This window comes from Fringilla coelebs (assembly GCF_963513975.1).
Source record: "Fringilla coelebs genome assembly, chromosome: 7".
Taxonomy (NCBI): Eukaryota; Metazoa; Chordata; class Aves; order Passeriformes; family Fringillidae; genus Fringilla; species Fringilla coelebs.
The window spans coordinates 38183747-38196045 of record NC_140035.1 but is presented as its reverse complement, the minus strand read 5'-3'; positions in this window follow the sequence as shown (position 1 = coordinate 38196045).

Below are 12299 nucleotides of genomic sequence, written 5' to 3'. Positions count from 1 at the left end.
ATTTGAGCAGCCAAATCTCTTACACGGTTCTGAGGTTATCTAAATCCCCAAATTCTTTCCCCATGCCAGCTGAGCTCTGAAACTTCCCTGGAAGGAGGAGGGCAGAGCCCTGAGAACCACTGCTGGAAAAGTTCTGTAAGAGATTTCAGGGCCAGTTAAACCATGCTAGGGCTGAACTTTTTGGTGGTCTCAGAGAAATCCACAAAAACAGAGGGCACAAGGAGAAGGACAGATGATGCTTTGCACTTTGCCTTGGGCAGTTTGGGTTGCTCTTTTCTAGGGCATGAACGAGTGCAGGCAGCCAGTCTGGAAGGCAGCTGCACCTCCTGCTCTTTTCCCCTTGTTTTCTCTCCAAAGCAAAGCAAGCACACGTGTTTCAGACAGTGGGCTTTGGTTTTGCACTCTCCAGCCCCTGGCACGTCAAACAGGGCCCTGGTCCTGTGGGAACACAGGTGGCAGAGCCATTAAAAGCAGGAAGTGGGAACAAGAGATAACTGTGGGGTTTCACCTCTCTGCCACCTTTATTTTTCCAGCACTGGTAAGTCGAGGCATGGGGCAGGATCCTGGCCAAACTTCCCAAAAATCTTGGGACTCAGAGCAAGAAGGAGCTGATTTTGGGGAATGAAATCCCCCTCTTGTTAAAGAGAATGTAGAGTTGGGGGGGAGGGGGAAACATCTTGGTGGTACTAAATGAAAATTCAGGAGGAGGAGGAGTTTTGTTTAGAAGTGAAATCAGCTCCCAGCCTGACCTTTGGCTCTCCCCAGCCCCAAGGCTGAGGAAGGGAAAAGGGTCTGGCTGTTCAAACCTGTCCCAGTGTGAGGTGACAGAGCTGTGCCAGAGCTGGCTGGACGTGCCCATCCTCCCTGGCAGGGCTGGGCTGTGTCCTGCAGCCACCCCTCAGACCTGAGCTTCTGCTCATCCCAGGGCGTGAAACCCCTGATGGACATCTTAAGGAATGCTGGGCACTTTGGCCAGGGAAGCTGTGGCTGCCCCAACCCTGGAAGTGTCCCAGGCCAGGTTGGACAGGGCTTGGAGCAACCTGGGATAGTGGGATGTCACCATGGAAGGTGTCCCTGCCCATGGCAGGGGGTGGAACTCAATGAGCTTTGACGTCCCTTCCCACCTAAACTGGGAATTTCTGGCAGGAAAGAGCAGCTTCTAACAACACAAAATCCCTGCAGAGCAGCAGAGCTGAGCAGGAATGATCACCTGACACATGGATTCATGGAAAATGACTCCTGTAGGAGCCGTGCATCTCCACCCTGAGCTCTGCATGTGTGCTCTGGAAGGGGCAGGGCTCTGCCTTCCTTCCTCTCTGTGCTTCATGCTAATCCTCTTCTTCCTCTGCACCTCTCTCTTTCCCACTCCTGCTTCCTTCTCCTTTTTTTGTGGTGTGACAAACCTCACCTCACCTCACCTCAGCCCTTCTGTGAGAAGGCTGGGGCTCAGGATTTGGTGGATATTAATTCCTCTGCTGGGTTTTACCTGGTCCAAGCTGCCCAAGCAGTTTTCTGTCTCCTCAGGCCAGGATGTTCTGTGGTGGCAGCTGGCAAGTGAAGCACAAGCCCGAGCCGTGGCAGGAGGAGCCCATGGACCACCAGCTGCTCCAGTGTCCCCAGAGGTGCTGGTGGCACGAAGCAGGATGCTTGGATGTCACTGCTGGGATGAGGATGCCTGCAGGGACAGCGACCCAGGCAGTAACTCATGGGAACACGTTCATGCTCCAGCCAGCTCCTCTGACTTCCTGTACCCCAGGGCAAAAAAGAAAAAAAAAGGAGAAATAAAAACCAACTGACAGAATCCCACATGAGGGGCTTGGGATGCTGGCAGGCACCAGGAGACCGCCTTGGATGGCTCTAAAGGGTGGCCAAGGTTGGCCTGGGTGTGGCTGACCCTGGGTGTGGCTGACCCTGGGTGTGGCTGACCCTGGGTGTGGCAGGGCCATGTCCAGCCCCACGGGGGGACTCTGCCAGCTTTGGCACTGCTGTGGTGTCCCAGGAATGTTTCTGTGGCTGCCCCTGGATCCCTGGCAGTGCCCAAGGCCAGGCTGGATGGGGCTTGGAGCAGCCTGGGACAGTGGAAGGTGTCCCTGCCCACGGCAGGGCGTGGCACTGGATCATCTCCAAGGTCACTTCCAACCCAAAGCTTTCCATGATTTCTCGGTGAGAAGAACTGTGGCCACAGGGGTGCCTGCCCAGCATTTTGGGTGCCTCACCCTGCCAGGGCTGCCCTGCCTGGTGCTTGGATGGACATGTCCCACCATGAGCTGCTGTCCCACCATGCCAGCTGGTCCCATGCCCAGCTCCCACTGAGCTCCCACCCCATCACTAATTTGGGAAAGCAAGCCACGGTCTGGCAGGGCCCCTCTCTGACCCAGGGTTTCTGCCATGAGGGATGTTAGGAAATTCCATTATGGATCCCCCGGCCATGTGGGAAGCAGGAATGGGTTTTTTTCCAGCCAAGTGCCCGGCCAGCTCCAAAGACGTGATGAACTGCAAACGACCCGTGGAGCCCATTGTCTGCAGGAGCTGGTGACAAAGCCACAGCGGCCAGGCAGGGATGTCACACCCGGCTGGAAAACAATGATGCTGGAAGTGGTGGCGTGAGGCCGGGAATGGGGACAGCTCCCTTTGGGAAGGGGGTCAGCTCCCTTCCAGGGCAGGAAGAAGGTCCTGGTGACAATGAGGGGAACCCGGAGCGAGCCAGGCACGGCCCCAGCCTCAAACCACTTTGGCATGGAGCAGCTCACAGCCCTGGACTGGAAGCACAGGCTGGGGCCGTATCCATCACCCCGGCCAGAGCAGGGATGAGGGAGGAGAAGCCTTTTGTAAGTGTTGGCCGGGGGAAATATGACTTATCTTGGAGAAATGAATCATGTTTCAGCCAATGCTTCCTGCAGAAATATTTTTCTCACAGCCTTTGTTTGGGGTTTTGGCAGATCTGGAGTTTGCTGGCGTTAGCAAAAGCCGTCCCTGCCGCCCACTGCTGCCGGGGCTGGAGTAGGAAATTAGGAATAAAGGCAGAGGGGACGTGGAAGGCTCAATCCATCAGCGCTGCTGCAGCAGGATGTGGAGCTTAGAGGAGAATTTCCAAGGAGATCCCCCGGATAAAGGCCAGCAGAGCCGAGTGCCTGGCTGCTCTCGTGCAGGTACCTGTGCTGGGCAGGCAGCTTGGAATTCCAACACTTGGGCAAATCCCTGTCGGGTGCTGGGTCTCGCTGGAAATCAGCCCTCAGTTCCTCCTTCCTCTCCTGAAAACCAGCATTTTGGGAGGGGGAAAGGGCAGTGTCTCCTCTTACTATGTGTGGTTAGCCCCAGAAAATGAAAAGAAAATGAGAGAAAAATCCGTGTTTTGACATGCAAATCAATCCTGAGCTCCTCGTCTCCTTCTCCAAAGGCTTTGACAGGGATCCTGTCTGCCTTCCCACCATTCACAAACATTGCTCTGGGTCACAGCTCCGGGAGGGGAGGGAGGAAAAATGTCCATCTTGCTTCTGGAGGACTTCAAGGATTTTTCTTCCCAGTGGTAGGGAATTTTCCTGGGAAGGCAATTCCATTCCTGGGCCTGGTAGGCTCCCTGATCATTTTAAAACAGACCCCTGAGGGGAATAAGGCCTTTAAAAGCTCCATTTGCTCCCAGTCCTTTTACACAGTAACCCAAGCTGAAGTGAAGGGTCTTTATTTAAATATGAATTAAGCCCCAACCTTCCCCTTTACTGCGTTATTTTCCTTTGAGGTTTACTTTGATATTATTTCAAAGTCTTGAAGCTAACAAAATGCTGGGCCCATATTTAAAATGACAGGAGAGTTCTGGAAAAAGATTTAGGAGGCAACTAAAGTCTTTCAGTGCAGGGCTCTGAAGCAGGACAGGAAATCATAAAAGGGCTGAGTGCACTTTACCAAGCTCCAGACAAATCCTGAGACTACAAAGGCGAGGGGAATGGCACAAAGAGCATCAGGGTGCAGCTGAAAAACCTGGAATGGTTCCCTTAAACCACGGGCAGGAGGCTGGCAATGATGGAGTCACGGAACCGTGGAATGGAAGGGTTGGAAGGGTGGATGAAGATCGCCCCATCCCACCCCCTGCCGTGGGCAGGGACATCTTCCACCATCCCAGGCTCCTCCACGCCCCAAAATCCCCCTGGCCTTGGACACTTCCAAGGATTCCAGCTGCAGTTCCTCTGCCAGGGCCTGGTCTGTGGTGTTTGCTCCCTTTTGTGGTTTAGGTGAGCAGCTTCTGGTGCTGCAAGTGGGAGAGAGGTTGAAAGATGAGACACAAGTGTGTGATTGTTAATGGAAAGCAAGGAGGCCGTGTCTGAGTGACAAAGGATGGGCTGTCTCCTGCTGGCACTGACCTCTCCTTTTGCTTCCCATCCCTTCCCAGCCTTCCATCTGCTGCTGGAACAGCTTTTGCCTGCCTGAAGCATCAGAGAATCCTTCAGGCTGGACAAGCCCTCTGAGAGCAGAGTCCATCCATTCCCCCAGCACTGCCAAGGCCACCAATAATTCCTGTCCCCAAGCACCACACCCAAGGGGGTTTTAAATCCCCCCAGGGCTGCTGAGTTACTTTCACATGGCTCCTGATCTCAGCTTTTATCTTTCTGCCCCAGCCTGATTCAGGTCCCTTTGTCCCTGCCCTTTCCAAGAGCAGGAAGCAGAGGATTTATCCTTGTCCTGAGCATGCAGCTGCACTGGGTCCTCCCTCCTCTCCCAGGTTTGTGTGGGATGCAGCTCCCCCAGCCAAGATCTCCGTGCTGAGGTGACACTGACCTCTCTTTGCTGTCACCCTGCAAGGGGGGGCTGCATTTGCCATCCCACAAACCGTGCCTGGGTGGTCCCAGCCCAACCAGCGCTTCCAAGTTTCCAAGGATCCCTGGGAAAAATCCTCAGGGCTCCCCCCTTTCCCCATCCCACCCTGCTGTCAGCACTCCTTGGTTTTTTTGTGGAAACGGGGTGGCCTTGGGGAGAACAGACATCCCAAGGGGTGGGACTTGGGGGTTGGATTTGTTTGGGTTTTTTTAATAGTTATTATTTTTTCCTGTGGACTTTGGCTGGAAATGCAAAATCCTTTCTTCCCCCCTTTTAGAAATGGAGGGGTCAGAGGTGCTAAGCTGAGCTGGGATTGAGTAAAAAATTATTTAAAAAAAAAACCCAGATCAGTGAGTTTTACATCCTCACCTCAGTGCTTGGCTTCTTTCCAGCGAATATTTTGCTTTGTGGTTTGCTGGAATAGTTTGTGCTGGTTTGTGGGGTTTTTTTTTGGTAGCCTTTCATGTGCACAGAGACCAAGAAATCCAGGATCAATATTTAGCCAGGCTCCACGTGGGCGTGTGCGCTGCCACAGAGGAGAAATCCCATTGTTGGGACCATCTGATCCTGCTGCTTTTAGGGATTTCTTGCTTTCATCCTCTTCTGCACAAGCCACCCTGCCCCTGCCCTTGGTTGGCATCCCTTGATCTCTCACAGGGAGTTGTGGCATCACAGGTGGGATTGGGAAGGATTTCAATTGGGAATGAGGGGTGATAAATGCCATTGGAAAAGACTCCTGTGTATGGAAAAGAAAATTGAGATGCATCCATGGGCTGCCCATGAGGACACAGCTGCAGTTTGGGGTCTGGGTTTCCTGAGTGCCAGACCAACTCCAAGCACACAAAAAGCCTTCCCAGCAGCTGATGGAATTGTCTGCCTCCCTCTTCACGGAGTCGGGTGTGTTTGCTGTTAAAAATCTGTTCCCTGGGGAGTTCACAGCTCCCAAACTTTTTGGAGGATTTGATGGCCTCGGTTCTCTCCTCAGGAACTGAATGGACCCATGTGAACCCCACAGCAGGGCTCTCTCCGGGCCATTGGAACAGCTACTCCCTTTTCTGCCTGAAAACAAATGTTGTACCCTAAATCCAGGCTCCAAATCCACCCTACACCCACAGGAGCCTCAGCTGAGCCCCAGAATTCATGGAAGAGGTCCCAAAGGTGCTTGTGAGCATTGATGTTTGTTTAGAGTGGCAGGGAGGGGTCGAAGGCTTTGATCTCCCGTGACAGATCCTTCAATCCATGGCACTGGAGCTGGGGGAGGCAGCCCTGACCCTCTGCAGCAGCGAGGGAGGCACATGGCACAGATCCTTGGGAAGATCCAGCCTGTCCTCCTGCTCCTGAGCACCCCAGGGCACAGCAGAGCAGCACCACAGGCTCCCTGACAAGCCCTCAGGAAAGCTGGGTTGGGATTTCAGTGCCTGTGCTTGAAAAAGCCTCACTTCTTGTGAAGTGACAACCTGGAGCAGGGTTAGAGATTCCCAAAATTGCAGTCCCTGATGTGAAATCACCACGCATTCCTCGGGGGTGGGGGAAGTCGTTCCGTGCGCTGCCTGCTCTGACAGCTGTTCAATTCACCTTCTTAAATGGTGCTTTTGGCTCTGCTGGTACCCAGAGCCCAGACTGAGATGTCATTTGCTCCTAAGTAAGAGCTTCTAATGGGTGTGATGGATTTTCCTCCACGCAACGGGGCTTGTTTTAAAATAAACACTTGACATTGGGGCTCGGGAAGCTATCAGGGAACGAATGCATCTGATGCACACACAGCCAGGGCCGTGATTTGGCCAAAACATTAAAATGTTTTCCCCCGAAGCTGGTTTGGATGGAATGACATGATTTATTTTTTAATGGCCCTAGACACCACAGCAGGGAGGTTTTGTTGGGTTTTTTTGTTTTGTTTTGTTTTTTCTTTTATTTTTTTTCTTCCCATAGTTGATGAGGAGAAAAGGTCATTTGGGCTAATTTTGCCCCGTGTTTCCAGATGCTGGTCTGTTGGAAGGTGTTGGGCTTTAGGGTCCATTCCAAGCCAAACCATCCTGCAGACATCAGCCTGGACAAGTGATGCTCACACCCTCTGCACCCCATCACCCCACTCCCTGGGAAAGGGTTTTTAGCCAAATTTCTGAGTGTCAAAACATTGTGGGGCACAAGGAAGAGTCTCAGCCTCTGCTGGGGGCTGTGGAGTCAAGAACATAAATCCCAAACCCTCGGTAGCTGCATGACATCTTTATTTTTACTGGCAAGAGAAGCAGTATACACAGCGACATTGCAGTCTCTTAGCTCGTTAAAAATATCTCAATAAATAAAACAAATAAGCAACATATACACTGGAACAGAAAATGAAAACCAAAAAAAAATTAAAAAAAAAATTAAAAGAATCAAAAAAGGGGGAAGGGGATGAGCGGTAGCAAATCATGGAGCAATAAGGGAGAGGTGGCAGAGTGTGGAGGGCAGTCTGTAATCCAGGCTGTACTTGAAACAATTCATGCAGGGAGCTGGGGGCATAGTGGGCTTTTTTCCTTCTTTTCCTCTTTTTGCTGAGAGCCTTGGTCCAGTTTTGCCATGACTGTACAAGAAATCAGGTTTGGAATTAAAAAAAAAAAAGAAAAAAAAAAAAAAGAAGAATACAGTTAAGGGGAAGTAAAACTCGAACCCAAAGATGCCTCATAAATGCGTTCCTGAATTAAGATTGTTTCCAGAAAAAAAAAAAAAAAAATTAGCGATCAAACACCAAATGCACGGACAGACAGACACAAAACCCCAACAACAATGAAGAACCAGGAATGTTGCTTCTCCTTCTCTCTTTGGTCAGTCGTTCTGGGGAGAGATGCTGCAAAGGCTCAGCCCCTTCTCTTTGGGGCTGTTTTGCTACTCAGTCTGAAATGCTCTGCAAGAGTTCAGAGCGAGGGAGGTCAAGAGGGGTCTTTTGGACCAGTTTTCTTGAGGTTTTTAAGGTTTCAAAAGCTACAAACTTGGATATATCCCAATTCCACTTCAGTCGCAGACACTGGACAGTCTGGAGAAAAAAAAAAAGAAAAAAAGAAAAATAAATACACCAAATGCAGAGCATCTTTCTGAGCTAGGTTGTGTGGGAAGGGCTTTTTCCCTACAAATCCCTACACTCTGGTTCATCACCAGGTATTGAATTCCTGGTTCGAGCAACGTGGAGTTAATCCAGGCACTGGGCAAGATCCAGTGTGCCAGGAGCATGTGGAAGCACAATTCCTTAGGCTTTTGGATGGACAGCCTAAGTTCAGAGTCTGGTAATGTCACAGCCTATTTGCACTGGGGTTTAAAATGGTAAATCCATAGGCAGGAGCAATGTATCCATCAAAACATCAGAATCCCAGAGTGGTTCGGGTTGGGAAGGGCATTAAAGCTCATCTCAGTCCTCTCCCCTGCCATGGGCAAGGACAACTTCCACTATCCCAGATTGCTCCAACCTGGCATGGAACCCTTCCCGGAGCAGGGTAAATTCTTTGGGACAAACCCCATGACCCAGCAGTGCCCGTGGGATCCCCTCTCCTGCTCAGGGCAGGGATGGTTTGCAGGCAAGGTGCTGTTCCTGCCTTCAGCAAAGCCACCTCAGCTCAGATATCAAAAAGCAGATATAATTATTTCCTCCCACTGAGGAAAGCTTCCATTTAGCTGATTTCCTTTCCTTTCCCTCTCCAAGTTATTAATTATCTAATTACAACCACACTCTGCAGACCAGCCTGGGGACTTGTCAGGCTGCCCAGGAGCACTTAGGAGAGCTCCACCTCTCCCGGTGGTTTGGGGATGCCCACGTCTGACAGATGACAGGCTGACCCTTTCCCCATCCAGGGAGGGCTCCAGGAAAGCAAAATAAAATCCAGGGAGGAGGGAGATACCGTGGAGAAATCAGCTGATTTTAGTTTTTTTATTTATTATTTTTTCCAGCCAGCCGAAGGAAGGGGTGGAGGATGGTCGCACGAGGTTTTGCTGTGCCCTGCTCCTCTCTGAATATGGCTGACACAAAAACGAGGTAAAACCAGATAAAAAGCTGGTCTAGTTCCAGGGATTTTTTTAAATCCCACCCAAGAGCAGAGAGCTCAGCACAAAGCTGCTCCCAGGGCAGAGCTGACGTCTTTAACCCTGGCTGAGACCCCCTGCTCTGGCTGCTGCTGCCCCGACGCCTCTCCTTCCCACTGGTTCTTTCTGGTTTCCAGCTCCAGCTGGAGAACTGGGAGTTCCACAGCACTTTGGTGCTAAGGGGCTGATTTTCCTCCCTGTTATGATAAAGGGGATGGTGATGGCCTGCCCTGTGGACTGTAGATTTTCTGGAGCTCTGGGATGGCTCTGCCACGTTCCACCTCACGCTGGTTCTGGATGGAACTGGATTGGCTTTTCTGAGGTGCATTTCAACCCAAACCGTGCCGTGACTCTGTGAAATCACACTCTGAAATCACATTCTGAAATTAGGCTCTGCATTCAGACTCTGAATCTGGCTTGTGATCCTCATGTCAGCAACCTGGCCCTGTTTGGCTATTGCAGGGGGAAGGAAGGGCTGAGGAAGAGGGAAAATGCCCCAGAAACCTCTGTGAGCCATCCAAGCTGGCCTCGCACACTTCCAGGGATGGGAACTGCTTTCTCCTGGGATTTCTCGGGGATTTCCAAGCATTTCTCTTACCCTAACACAGAGCCCAGCTGTGATGCCCTGCCTCAGCACAGCTTCCTCTGTCTGAGGCCATGCTGATCCATTTTTCCCTGTTTTTGAAGCATTTCCCAGCCCCACCAGGAGCATTCCCCAAACCAGCATGGATGTCACAGGAGCTGCTGGCCTGATGGAAGGTGGCAGCAGGAGCACGGCCCTGGCTACAGGAAATTTCCCAACAGGTCCCCCAGGCCTTTGCTTATATAGGATTGGGGTGGGTTTGGTTACAAAAGGATTGAAATCATTTCCATGACATGGCTGAGAGTGCAAATGGAATGTGAAATGCAGGAAAACTGCTGGAGTTTGTTTGGGTTTTTTGGTTTTGGTGGGTTTTGCTGTTTTGTTCTGTTTTGTTTTGTTTTGTTTTAAGGTAGCTTTTCCAAGTTCTTTTAAAGTTGAGGGTATAGAAAAAAGGCTCTGCCCCCAGGGCCTTTTTGTTTTCTTGCCCGACATCCCAGTCACATTTTGGGGTAAATGGGGAAGGAGAAATCCCTGAACAAGATGGGATAGAGCAAACATGTCAAGGTGAGGAAAATGTGGCATTCACAGAATCCCAGAATGGTTTGGGTTGGGGGGGATTGCAAAGTCCATCCTGTTCCATCCCTGCCATGGTCAGGGACGCCTTCCACTATCCCAGATTGCTCCAAGCCTTATCCTTAAACACTTCCAGGGATCCAGGGGCAGGCACAGCTCCCCTGGGCACCCTGTGCCAGGGCCTCACCCCACTCAGAGTGAGGAATTGTCTTCCTCACTGCATCTCTCCTCCTTCTAGTATAAAAAATTATTCAGGAATAGCCCTACCAGGAGCTTCAAGCAATGCTGGGTTGCAGCACAAAAGGTGATGCTCCTGCTTTAGGAAATCACTAAAATCCCATTCCTGAGCTCAGGAGCCATCGTTCCTAGCTGTTTTGGGAAGAACTCCTCTAAAAAGCCCTGTGGCACAGATCAGTCAAAAGATCTGTGGTCAGGTTGTGATCTGCTCAAAAACCTCCCAAAACTTTTGCTGCTGGAGCTCAACATTTTCCATGCCCAATGGTGATTCCTTTCTTGCCATTGTTTTTGTCTTGTGGGCAAATAAAATATAGCCCAGCTATTTCAGGGTATGGGGAGAGTGGGAAACAGCCAAAACTGCCAATGGCATCCCCATGACTGGGAGGATCACTGCTGAAGGGATGATCCCAAATTATTCCATGGAGTTCTCAGCTGTCCCTGGAGCCAGAATCGATGGCAGCCATTCACAGGGTGGTTTGGGCTGGAAGGGACCTTAAAGCTCATCCCATTCCATGGGCAGGGACACCTTCCATCAGACCAGGCTGCTCAGAGCCCTGTCCAATCAGGCCTTGTTTAAATTTAAATTGCTCAAATTCATTTACATCATTTAAGCTTGTTTAATTTAAATATAAACCTGTTTCAATTTAAGCCTGTCCTTGTTTAAATGTAAAACCATTTCGTGATCTGGATGGTACAAAAAAAAAAAAAGGACCTTAAAACAGCAGAATTCCCTTGACTTTTTGGGATGTATCCCACCACAAAAGCCTAAGAAATCCCTTGATTTTTGGGGTGTTACCAGGAAAGGATGAACCCAGCAGAAGTCCCTTGATTTCCACAAGCCAGGAAAGGAGGGAGCCCTGGAAAAGGCAGCAGGACCAGGCTGCAAGGCTTCAGAGGGGAGGAAGCAGCCGAGAAAGGAATTCAGATAATTGTGTCCGTGCGAGGGGGCGGAGAGAGGGCCAAAATCAGATCGAATGCTGCGGGTAGGGACAGACTGAAACCAGATCCCCTGGCTCGGGCTGTGCTGCCTCTGCTGCTCTACCCTTATCAACCATCCGCTCTTGAAGTCTCCCAGATGAAGGGAAAGCCACAATTATGTGCATCTTACAGCTGGGAAACCATTTCAAAACATATCCCTGGCAGAGGCTCATTCCTGAGCCCCGGGGAGAAGCCTCTGACTCACCCCAGCCTTTGCAGAGCTCCGGGGATTTATCTGCCCATGGCTGGTTGGAGGTGAAACATCCTCCCTGAATCCTGCAGCTCCCTAGTTTGTTATCAGGAGCAGTTTGATGGGTGTGTGGCATGAGGAAATGGAGATTGGAGCCTTTTCTCCAACCCCTGGGGCTGTTTCTCCCTCTCCAGACCCTCTTGTGCATCAGTTTGCTGACACCTCGCTGTCCAAGGAGAATGGAGGATCCTAAAGAGATGATGCCACAAGAAGAAGGCAAGGGGAGAGCCCTGGTCCTTCCTGCTTCCTGGGTCTGCTCCCACCCAGTGGAGCAGGATGGAGCATGGCCATGAGGTTAGGGAGTGGACAGAGAGCTCCAGTTGTGAGTGCTCCTCTCATATTGCCAGAAATGACTCCGTAATTTTGCTTTCAATATTCTTTTCCCCCCCTCACACTGCTGCAGAAAGGGTTATTGGTATCCACAGAATCCCAGAATGGTTTGGTTGGAAGGGACCTTAAAGCCCATCTCATTTCACCCCCTGCCATGGGTAATGACAGTTTCCACTATCCCAGGTTCCTCCAAGCCATGTCCAACCTGGCCTTGAAGGGAAAAAAACCCCTCAAGAAGAAGAGAGGGATGCTCACCAAGGAGAGGAATTCAATAACTTCCGCCTGTGGGCTCAACAACTTCCCATGGAAAAACTTTTCCTTTGGGGCCCAAAACACCTAGAAGGAGCCGATTCTTCAACATTTCAGGCTGTAGCCAAGCTAAAATCAGTCTTGTGGGCCTGTGTTCACCACAAGGAGGAAAAGGGAATGCTGACCAGTGAAGCATTTTGCTGTTGGGATGCTCAGATGTTCTCTGTTAGGTTTTGCCTC